Source organism: Anabrus simplex, chromosome 2, assembly GCF_040414725.1.
Source record: "Anabrus simplex isolate iqAnaSimp1 chromosome 2, ASM4041472v1, whole genome shotgun sequence".
Lineage (NCBI taxonomy): Eukaryota > Metazoa > Arthropoda > Insecta > Orthoptera > Tettigoniidae > Anabrus > Anabrus simplex.
The window spans coordinates 882,720,165-882,732,669 of record NC_090266.1 but is presented as its reverse complement, the minus strand read 5'-3'; the positions used below and the strand labels follow the sequence as shown (position 1 = coordinate 882,732,669).

General features: G+C 40.1%; 1 long non-coding RNA gene across 1 annotated transcript in view; it reads left to right on the top strand.

The window, feature by feature from the left end:
- The first annotated feature begins 403 nt into the window (after window positions 1-403).
- Window positions 404-12,505, top strand: part of LOC136863166 (uncharacterized) — a 78,698-nt gene continuing 66,596 nt past the window's right edge. The window contains exon 1 of the long non-coding RNA XR_010859158.2: window positions 404-447. This is a non-coding gene — a long non-coding RNA (uncharacterized lncRNA). The remainder of the gene's footprint in view (window positions 448-12,505) is intronic.

The following is a 12,505-nucleotide window of genomic DNA, read 5'->3' as shown; positions in this document are numbered from 1 at the left end:
CTTTTTGTCTTTCCTCTTCTTCCGTATGACCTGACATGAATCTGCTTCCCGCTTCAGCAACTTCTCAGATGAAGTCTCGTTCAATGCCAGGTCTATCACTTGATCTTCAGTACTGGTACGTTCTAAGTCACGTAAGTTTCCAACATGGGTCGCGCACACTTGTTCCTCCATTTGGCCAGATTTCAGGTACATTCTTTTTGTTTTCTTTGTTCATTCAATCCTGATATGATCTTCTAGCCTTCCAACATCTTTTTGTTAACAATACTTGGTAACAGTGGGATTATCCAATTATTCATTACACCACAAATTTTTTTTTTTGCCTTCCATTTCATAATAGATATAAATTTGATGTATAATATACTGTATGTGTGTTTCCAGTGCATGGAATCCTTAAAAATCTAACCCAGAAGATTGTGACTGAGCTTGACAGACCAAGAGATGACGAAGGTAAGCTAGTGTTCTGCCTGACCTCTCTTTAAGCCTTTTTTCAATGAAAATATGAAATATGCTGAATAGAGTGAATTTTTGTAATGATTTACGGGTTTCAAATTAACGGTCTCGTTTTCAGCTATGCAATGTACATTATGAACATTAATGTTGAGTGAATAAATTATGGTTATAGAATGAGGAAATGATTACGTGGCTAACTGAAGAAAATTTCTTATTCCATTAAATCATCTAAGGTAATTTACATGCCCCATAATGAAACTAAAGTGTCAATTATGGAACTGATATAGACTGACCCAGTAGACTGAATAACCTATAGAATCGAGGATAAATGAATTACTTTCAGTGTTCGTTACTGGGTCCAATATTCACATTCATAGTGTTTCACCAAATAATACAGTAATTTTATTACAGGATTTAAGTTATGATGGAGTGAGTCCTATGAATTACTCAACCTAGTAGAAAAGTTGTATTATCTGTGGGGAGAGATCGTAATTCCTGATGAAAAATTTATCACTCTTTCTGTGTGGGTAATTTATTCCCTCCGTGAACCAGTGGTGGAGTGTCAGCCTACGGATCGTGGGTTTGAACCCGGCATAGGAAGTTATATTTTTGAAGGCCATAAAAAGTCCATTTGGTGCTACATGTCATACAATGACACCATAACAAGGATTTGTAATGACACGTTCAATCAATCAATCAATCAATCAATCAATCAATCAATCAATCAATCAATCAATCAATCAATCAATCAATCAATCAATCAATCAATCAATCAATCAATCAATCAATCAATCAATCAATCAATCAATCAATCAATCAATCAATCAATCAATCAATCAATCAATCAATCAATCAATCAATCAATCAATCAATCAATCAATCAACATTGACCAGCGTTTAGGGCTGTCTCCCAGGTGACAGATTCCCTACTAATATTGTTCACATAGTCCATCCTCAAGAGCTTCAAATAACTTGCAAATTTATCGAATATTTCCCTCCTTATTTACACTTGCCAAGACGATACTAGGACTCCAGAATCGTTGGCCTACACTCGTGAAGTTTTCTTGTCTCAGGGTGGTTGCTGTTCGGTGTACTCATATTGTCTTCTGATTCGAAAGGTATAGAAGAATATATCAACTACATGAAAAGAATGGAATATTTAGGAAAGTGAGGTTTATTTCCCAAAAACACAAGATTAAAACTTGAAAAAAATTAAATACAATTTGGAAGATATTCTATCACGCGGAAGAAAGAAGTTATTGACTATACCATATTCGTGGAATTATATGTTACCAGTGCATTGGTTTGGCCTAGTTACTGGCTTCATAATATTGAAGATCATTTATGTTAAATTGTGAAGACGCAAGAAAACACGAACCTGAAATCTAAGTACAGGTTTCAAGTTAGCCGTAGGTTAAGTAGTCTGGGTTTGAAGGTTCAGTTTCCCGAAGATTCGATTGCCATGTTTCACCTCTAGTAAGGATGGCCAATGATTAAAATCGCCAAAAGGTTACCAGATAATTATCGATTATACCCTTGACTGTTACGACCTAACCTCCAAAATAACTTGAAAAATCGCTAATATAACTAACATTTAACGAAGTCAATTGAGCTTCTAATTTGAGCCTAATTACTCTAAAATCCATTCTATATTAATTGACGACGAAGATAGCGTTATAAAAAATAAGATTGCATCACAACAAAAAAATTGCATCACTCACAACAAAAATTAACACAGGTGATCAATGTTACTAAAAATATAAAATGGTAATCGCAAATCAGCATCACAGAGAAACGACGTTTCAATGGAACACACGACACGACGTCAAAAAAGTAAAATTATTTCAAAAGATACCTTTAATGAATTAGTCAATTAGGAAATTAATCTTCAGGTCCGTAATAATTACCTGAAAATTAAACTATCAAATTCGCTATATCCAAGCATTTGTTTTTAGTTAAACGGGATAAGCCCTGGTCGGTATGAACAAACATTCCATTGAGTAATCACAGATGATCGTGAATTGTTGACGACTTTAAAATGCATATTTACATACATTCTGTAAGTTATGTTGCTCGTTAATGTGAAGAAAAGGAAGTACTGTATATATTATTAAATAAATCAGTTATCACAAGCGTACGACTAACGTTTAAATCCTTTTAATGAATTTGAGTCCAACCGCACTAAAAACAACAAACAACTAACACGCATATGACGACATACGGTACATGCCTACACCCTTATTATAGCATTCGCCATGAAGTCACTAATTTTATAATCAATTGACATTAACCAGAAGAGAAAACGTACCAAAATTTAAATTAAATCTGGAACCCGTATACCAGTGGTCGGAGTCAATGACCTTCTATGGGATTCCACGGTGTGAGAACTCAAAATATCGAATAGAGCCATGCGATGCTAATTCTAATAGAATTCCAAGCTGACTGCGTTACAACACAACCAACGACCCCTCTGTCTCATGAAGCCTTTGTTCTAGATTGAACCCTGACCTCTAACAATAACGCAAAAATAATACCATTAATTATGTAGACACTTAAAAGCATAAATAAGCATTAACCATAGCGAAAACATAAAATTAATGATCACCGTGTCAGATGCTCGCCCCATTTTTATCGCGTACAGCACCTATTTAGCTTTAAATGAAAATCCGTTTTAAATGAAGTCACACTATCATTACAGATCCCCTCTCAAGTATCCAAATCCACTTTCGCTGCGATAGGTTATACTTTCGAAATAATTCGGCCTGCAAAGCTGGTGGTTATTATTGAGGGTCAGACACGCTTACAATATCGGTAGCTACAAATGAAAACCTATCAATCAACCACTACTGATCTGTATTTAGGGCAGTCGCTGAGGTGGAAGATTACCTATCTGTTGTTTTCCTAGGTTTTCTTAAGTGATTTCAAATAATTGGAAGTTTATTGAACATCACCCTTGGTAAATTATTCCAATCCATAACTCCCCGTCGTAAAAAAACGAATATTTGACCCAATTTTTCCTCTTTAATTTAAGCTTTATCTTCTTATTGTGATCTTTCCTACTTTTAAAGACACCAATCAAACTTACTCGGTTACTGGTGTCATTCCACGCTTTCTCTCCACTGACAGCACGGAACGTACCACCTAGTAGAGCAGCGTATCCCCTTTCTCCCAAGTCTTCCCAGCCCAAACTTTGCAACATTCTTGTAATGATATTCTTTTGTCGGAAATCACCCAGAAAAAATGGAGCTGTTTTTCTTTGGATTTTTCCAGTTCTTGGATCAAGTAATCCTGGTGAGTAAAAGAGCAAAGCCGGTTCAACAGCGGGCCAATCAAAGGCCGCTCTGAGTATCACGTGACTGCTGACGGGAAATTTGAGTTCTACGGAAGGTCATTGACCCCTAGTAGTGTACCTAGGCCGATTTCAACTCCGCGGTCAGTAACCCGAGGTTGGCGGATTTTGCATAAGAGAGCGAGCCTAACCTCACAGTCGCTATCTTGAGGGGCATAACTTCACTTTAATGGATACTTGCGCTCCCCTACACCTAAGAGAGCGACCTTAACCCCACATCCGCCATCTTGAAGGAGCATTCCTTAGTTTTACGGTAAGATGCCCTTCTCGACGCCAATTGCACCAGATGGGGCTATACACAGCTCTTTATGAGATAGCCTAATGCGCTGGCGCAAGATGGCAGCTATCCAATTGCACAAGATGGCGCCTATACACAGCTTCTTATGAGACGGCTTAGCGCCGCTTGCGCAAGAAGGCTGCTATACATAGACTCTTATGAGACGGCCTAGGGGCGCTTGCGTAAGATGGTGGCTATCCAATTGCACAAGATGGCGACTATACATAGCTTTTATGAGACGGCCTAGGGGCGCTTGCGCAAGATGGCGGCTATATACGGCTTCTTATGGAGAACGAAGACGGCTATGGGCGATTGCGCAAAATGGCTTCTATACATAGGCTCTTAAGGAGAAATATACCGGCCATGGGCGCTTGCGCAAGATGGCTGCTATACATGGACTCTTATGGAGAAAGATGGCGGGTATAGGCGATTGCACAAGATGGCTGTTATACATAGGCTCTTGTGGAGAAGGACGCCGGCCATGGGCGATTGTACAAGATGGCGGCTATACATGGGCTCGTATGAGACGGCTATGGTCGATTGCGCAAGATGGCTGCTATACATAGGCTCTTAAGGAGAAAGATGCCGGCCATGAGCGCTTGCACAAGATGGCGGCTATACATAGGCTCTTAGCTAGCTTAGGGAATACTGCGCAAGATGCTGCTGCCCTTATGGGACGGTTTAAGGGCGCTTGCGCAAGATGGCGGCTGCTGTTATGGTGAAAGCTAGCTGAGGGGTCCTACTACTCAAGTTGGCCTCTATACACAGGCTTATATGGAGAAAGCTAGGTAAGTGGCTACTACGCAAGATGGCGGCTGTCCTTATGAGACGGCTTAAGGGTACTTGCGCAAGATGGCGGCTACTCTTATGGAGAAAGCTGGCTGAGGGGGCCTACTGCGCAAGATGGTGGCTATACACAGGCTCTTATGAAGAAAGCTAACTTAGAAGCTACTGCACAAAATGGCGGTTATATATAGGCTGTTATGACCTCCTCCTCCTCCTCCTCGTCCTCCTCGTCCTCCTCTGTCAAGGCGTAGCTTTATGTCTCGATCGAACAAGTTTAAACATGCATTGCTATAATGACGTTATCTTATGCATAAGGCTAGATTGAGCACGTGTTATTATTCTGTTTTTAACCTGCAGCGATGACGTCATCGTAGTTATGCATGTTTATCCCTGTTCATTATCAAGGTGACTCACTCAAGCCTTTATAGATAGAATGAGTATGTGTAAGGAGGCAAAGGAAAGCAATAAGTAGAACATTTTGAATGCAATGGAATATTTATTTACAATATACTACAGCAGTGTTCGTTTTGCTGTTGACAAGTTTGCTATGCTCTTTAACAGCTTTCTGAGAAGAGGTAGCATGCTTCCAAAATTGTAAGGCCTCCTGCAACATTCAAATTAAACAAAACATTTAGTGATTATAAAATATAATATGTATGTTATGCTTTAAAAAGGAGATAATGCGGTTCTTACCTTGTTGCTATTCATGTGGTTTGTTCCATTTCTGAATCATCATCATCATCATATACTGAAAAAATCATCCATACACTGTGTACAGTTTTAAATCCTCGGATTTGTTCCATCCCAATCATCATCATCACCATTTTCATCTCGATGCTTGTAATGAGGTTGACAGGTTTTGCATAAAGCTACATCGATTGACATCTTTGTGTGTAGAGGAAGGATGTCCCAAAATCATGTACGTAAGGGGCAACGTACGTAGATAAAAATATTGGCTGTAAATATTGAATAAGATGGTTGGCATCTCATATAAGGCTCTATGTTTATAGAACATCTTAATAACCTCACTTACTCTTGTGAGATAAATTAGATGTTGCGTATGAGCATGCGAACAGCATATACATTGACAGTTTTGTTTGTTATTAACCGTGTACTCTTTCTGTTCCATAGCGTTCGATGTCGATGCACACACTAATGTTGATGATAAAGGGCTATCCTAATTTATAGTCTTGTAACAATATTCGTTAGTGGATGGTAAGTACCATCACACATATGAATAATAAGACAATACGCGGCTGTGTTTTTTTTTTTTTTTTTTTTTTTTTTTTTGTGAGCTTGTATTCGGGAGGTAGTGGGCTGTCTGTAGCCCTGAAGATGGTTTTCCGTGGTTTTCCATCTTTTTTTTTTTTTTTTTTTTTTCAAATAATTATTTTATTTTCTAGAGCAAAGTAAAGGATACATAATTAATTACAGTGCTGCGTAAATTAGACATACTGTTACAGATAAACTTCAAATACAAATCAACAAAAAAAAACACCAAACAAATCTTGAGAGATATCACGACCATTAAGATATCTTGTTTTTGTTAAAAAAAAAATAAAAAAAAAATATATATATATAATTAACACACGTGATCCATCACTTTACTGAGGAACGGGAAGGCGATCCACTTTCGTCGGTGACCGATACACTATACAATTACATCGTTAATTTAGATTATTAAATGAAGAAACAAATAAATGCAAACAGAAACAAAGTATTATTTACACAACCTGTATCATCACAAGTTAAGAACAGAAAGTTCATTGAATTTCTCCTGACCTCCAGAAGCACTATACACTTTCAGTTTTTGTCTCGCTGTCTTGAGAAACTGCCTAAAACCTTGGACAGAGCATTTCTCGTTGGTCTGCGCATAATGAAGAAAGCCCATTGCTAGCCATACTAGGGCAAACTTGTTGTTCCTGTTGGGTATGTCCAAAGCTAACAAGATACGATATATATCGTTAGGGTTATTGGAAGATGTTAACTGCTGCACCAGAGTCAGTGTCCATCGCCAAACGTCCATCATACCATCACATCGAGTTAGTCTGTGGAGTTGTGTATCAATAGTTGGAATCTCACATTTGTGGCACAAGGGTGACTGGACCAAGTTGTGGCGAAATTTTTTCTCCTCGGTTGGTATGGCATCTTGGATGGCTATGTATGCTGAACTTTTCCAGTCTGTTGGGATCTCTTGTGTTGTGAACTGCTTCCAGACATTTTTCCAATTTCTGTTGGGGAATTTTTCCATGATCTGTGGGGTAACAAGTTGACGGTTTAAAAGACGACGGTAGATGATTTGCGTGGGTGGAATGCACTGTTGATTCACATGAGGATAGAAAGATTCAATAGTATGCAGTACTCGTTTAAAGCTTCCAGTTCGAGGTGATGTCCAAAAATGCATATCATTAATATCCCCGAGTCCGTTCTTTGCCAGTAGAATTGACCTCAGAAGCAGAGCTTGGCATTTAGCGGAGACGGCGATGAGACCTAGGCCCCCTTGATCAACTGGCCTTCTGAGCTGATTTCTTGATATGCGATATATGTATCCTCTCCATAGATAGTAACTAATTCCAAGTTCTACTCTTTGTGCATGTTTCTCTGAAATGGGGAAGACCTGAGCCGCGTACCATATCTTGGACAGAGCGAATGAGTTAATGTGCCAGGTTTCTGTATTAGATTAAGATTTCTGCTGAGATCCTTCGTCATTGTGTTCCGGACAGTGTTGATGACTGCAGTCCAATTCTTTTCGACTGTCTCCTGAAATTTGCCTGTAAATTTCAAACCGAGAATTGTTATGTCTTCTTTGACAGGGATTCCAGCAATTGTGATGTGGTTTGGCCAGGCACCGAGAGGTAACAAGACAGATTTCTGATAATTCACTTTCGCGTTGGCGGCTCTTTCGTACACAGATATTATGCCAATCAGCTGATCTGCTTGGGCTCGGTTCCGTAATAAAAGTGTTACGTCGTCAGCATACGCTCGGACGGTAAACATCTTGTGCGGATTTGGTACATCCTTTAGGAGGTGATGGACAGCTCGAATGAAGGGTTCTATACTTAAGGCGAAGAGGATCATAGATAGAGGACATCCTTGTCGCACTGAATTTCGTATTGGAATAGGCTTGGAGAAATGACCATTGAGGAGAATTCGGGAATGAGCATGAGTGTATAGAGATCTAATTATACTACATGTTGACTGTGGAATACCAAACTTATCGAGAATCGTAAACAAATAACCATGGTGAACTCGATCAAAAGCCTTTTCAAAGTCAAGATTAAGTATTGCTGCGTCATTGTGAGGGTAGTGTTCACATAATAATATAGCATCTCTAATTGCTTGGAGATTAAAAGTGATTTTCTTGTTCGGAATGCCACACGTCTGCCCTAGCTGAATGATGGTTGCCAGAAACGGCCGTAACCTGTTGGCCAGAATTTTCATAAATAATTTGTAGTCTGCATTTAGTAAGGTTATAGGACGATAGTCTGATAAAGTTCGGGGCATTGACACTTTTGGAATAAGAATGATTATGCCTTCGCTGAATCCAGTTGATTCTTCGGAGTTGTTTAATAGAATGTTCATCAATTCTACGAGCGTATGTTTAATGACTGGCCAGTACTTTTTGTAGAAGGTGAAGCTGAGACCGTCTGGGCCAGGAGCTGATCTGTCACTGGCAGTGCGCAGGGCCTTTAGAACTTCCTCCTCGGTGATCTCACGGGTCAGCTGCTGTTTTCCTTCCTCAGGCAAACGTTGATCTAAGTAAGAGAGTATTTTGTTTTGGTCGGGTATCGATATCTCACTTTCACTACATGTTCTCTGGAAGAATTTTTCGGCTTCAGTAATGCAGTCTCTTGTAGTGGTAAGACTCCTATTGTCATCTGTAATTAACGAGTGAATGTATTTATTTTTCGCTTTATTCTTTTCGGAGGCAAGGTGGTACAACTGTGCTTTCTCTTCGTGTATGACTGATGTTGCACGGGAGCGAATGATTGCTCCTCGGAGAATAGTTTCCTGTATTGACTTGATTCGGCGTTTAACAGCGGTCAAATGATTGGATACGTCATTTCCGGCTTGCTGACGGGTGACAAGATCGTGAAGAATCACGTAATAAGAATGCAGCGTACGGCGTCTGTTGATGGCCTTTTCTACTCCCTTTCGTTTGAAAAAGCTCTGAATAGCTGGCTTAAACTTGTATAGCCAAGATTTGATCGAAAGTTGTCCACCTCTTCGCACTCGAGTTTCCAGATCATTCCACAGGAGTGAAAATTCATTTTGTATATCGTCGTCAGACAGTAAGGAGCTGTTTATTTTCCAGTAACCCCTTCCCATCTGTGCCGCCGGTCGATGCCCCGCAGTCTTCATCACTACTGCATGATGATCGCTGAATGGTGCAACATTAACAGTTACTGCTCGGATATTATTCTCTGATTCTTTATTTACATAAAAGCGGTCGATACGTGAAGCAGCCGTACCTCGGAAGAAAGTATATTCGACTCTGTTACCATGAAGAACTTCCCACACATCACATAGCCGAAGTTCGCGATATACTCTCCCTAATGCCAGGGAGGGATGGAATTCACCTGTCTGATCTTTTGCATTTAATACACAGTTGAAATCACCTCCGAGAATAATATAATCATAATTGTGACGCAGAAAATAAGGCAGCTCCTTCTGAATGAAATCTTCCCGTTCTTGGCGTCTGTGTGTTCCTGAGTGTAGATATATATTAATCATCAGTGTATTATCTTCGGTAAGTATGCATGAAATTCTTCCACTCGGGTGACATTCACTAAGTTTTATATTTATCCCAGCTCTATAGACGATGGCAGTTCCTCTTAAATTTTCTCCGGCATTGATTATATAACTGTATTGAGATCCAAGGAAAGCTAAGTTCGTGACGTTAACCTCTTGCAAGAAAACTACGTCTAAATCATAATCTTTAATAAATTCTTTTAGCAAGACCTGCTTGCTCTGACTTCGGAGGCAGTTCACATTCAGAGTACCGTAGCAGCTAACTACTGACGTCACAGCTAAGATTACCAAGAAAAAAACATTAGCACATTCCATACTCGTTTGGCGTTACCCAACAGCACGTAAATATTCTTCAGATTAGGTTTGTGAAAGACATTTACTTAATTTTATTACTTTCTTCCTATCATTCCCCTCAACCGATCTTTTTAATCTTGGATCCCTGTGACTAACTGCTTGGTTGGATTTTGAATTGGTGGTTTCCGTTTCCATTAAACTACCTTCGTCACCGCCTACTTTGTTTGTGCACTGTGCGGAATGCGTCTGCACAGACTGTGTGGTGGTGTCATTTTTTAAGCCATTCATGTCACTGGTAGGTGTCGGGGACGGTTCGCTGACAGGTTCACAAAGTTGTGTCTGGTGCTGTGAGGGTGGTTCTGATAGTACCGGTACATCATTTAACTGGGTATTATTTTGGTAGGTTGATGAGCTGAGCGACTGTTCCATTGGGGAATTTCTATCGCAAACAGGTTCTGTTGTCTCCTCAAGGTGGTTGTGAGCTGGCTGCACTACTTGTGTCTCTTCCTCTTCTGTGGTTATTTCTGCCTGTTGTGCGGACGGTGTGTTTACACGTGAGTCTGGTGTATCAGCTGATCGTGTGTCCACCTCTGGAAAATCTGGGGTGAGTTGTGTTGTTGTGAGAGGTATACGTTGCGTCGGTAGCTTCCCTAAGGCTGAAGTCAAGGTCGCCCAGGTTGGCTTGTCGGGTGTAGCAGGTGTTTGAACTGGTAAACGGCGCGTTGGGCACTCACTACGGTAATGGCCTATCTTACTGCAGCTGGCACAGGTTGGTGGTTGGTTATCATAACTTACTAAAGCCTTATTTCCTGCTATGTCTACGTAGGAAGGGATATGTTTTTTAAGCATGATGCGTACTGCACGTATGCCATTGTGCACCTTATATCGAAAATTGGAACTCCACGTTTCATCACTTACTGAAAGTACAGTCCCGTACTGACGCAAAACGTCTGAAATGTGTCCATGAGATGTTTCGGTGGGCAGGTTAAAAACTCTCACAAGTTTAATCCCCAGGCCGGCCGAATCAACAGTTATTTTACTACGATAGCCATTGCTATGAACAAAATATTGCTCACCTGCATAGTGCTTGAGAAGATGATCAACTGTCTCTTGCCTCCTGCACTTAATGAAGACTTGTCGGGAAATTCCGTTGAGCTGTAATGTTTCGATGTCGGCTTCATCAAGTTTCAAATTTTCAAAAATCCACTCGTGGATTTCGTAGGGGGCTGGTCGTGGTATATCTCGTTCTGTGAAAGTGATGACGATTGTATTTTTCCTTTCAATTATCATCGTTCGGTAATGTCGTTAGTTCCCTAAGCGTATAATACGCAAAACACTGAAACCAAACGGGCTTTCCCCACTTCACTTTACGGCTCCACACTTGTACACACTTGCTCGAGATACGTGTTGCTCGGGCTAAGGCTAAAGCGGAACTGTCAATGTTAGCAGGAATGTTTTCAGATGTTTCAAATTCTTAACGAATATCAACAGGAGATACTTTTAGTGATTCTTCAGGATAGGAGCAGTCTATAAGTACAATCGGTGCTTTATTTTTAAATTCTTGAGGCGAAAATGGCGGACGGTCTTCTTTCTCATAATGCGATGATTGGAATTTACAAAACATGTCAGTGTTTTCGTAGGAGTACGTTATTCCGTTGCGATATAGTCTAACATTTCCTAATTTACAGTGATCAAACTGTGAGCGTCCTTTTTCGTGGTTGAATTTACGATGGGTTTGAAATCTCAAAATAATGTACAAGGGCTTCTCAGTAAAACGTGATGTTTTAACAGCCCAGCTATGCTTGGTTTTAGGTGGTAACATAGGATATTCGTGCAGCTCCCAACTTCGAAAACATATAGATAATGGTGTATCATTTTCTAAAATCTTGAGCAACCGCAATTTTTTCAAGATCAGATAATTTTACATGTGGAAACCCCACAATATACGATGAAGTGTAATTTTCGAGTTTATTGGTGTTTCTGCTTCCTTCAGGGAATTGTACTTGTACTTGCACTTGTAATACCAACATCCTTCGTTCTATCTATGCCGTGCGCGTAGAGGCGCGTGGCTGTGAGCTTGTATCCGGGAGATAGTAGGTTCGAATCCCACTATCGGCAGCCCTGAAGATGGTCTTCCGTGGTTTCCCATTTTCACACCAGGCAAATGCTGGGGCTGTACCTTAATTAAGGCCACGGTCGCTTCCTTCCAACTCCTATGGCTTTCCTATCCCATTGTCGCCATAAGACCTATCTGTGTCGGTGCGACGTAAAGCCCCTAGCAAAAAAACGTTCTATCTATTTCGACATTATTTACCTCATACCGCGCTTCAGAAGATAGAAAACCTAGAGCATGGTTGTTTAGTTGTTATGTGCTTGGTGCACTTCCATCTGACTTATCTAGTCGTCCTTCTATATAGAGATAGCTTTCGTGTGGTAGGTTGTATACATCTTGCTGATTAATAATAAAGCGAATTTCATCACTTTTATTTAATCCAAACCTAAAAGGTTGATAAGAATGAAGGTCACTTCGTACTACAACATCATGAGTTTCTAATGTATTCATAATGTCTAGCATTTCCTCCATATTGTTGTAGCAT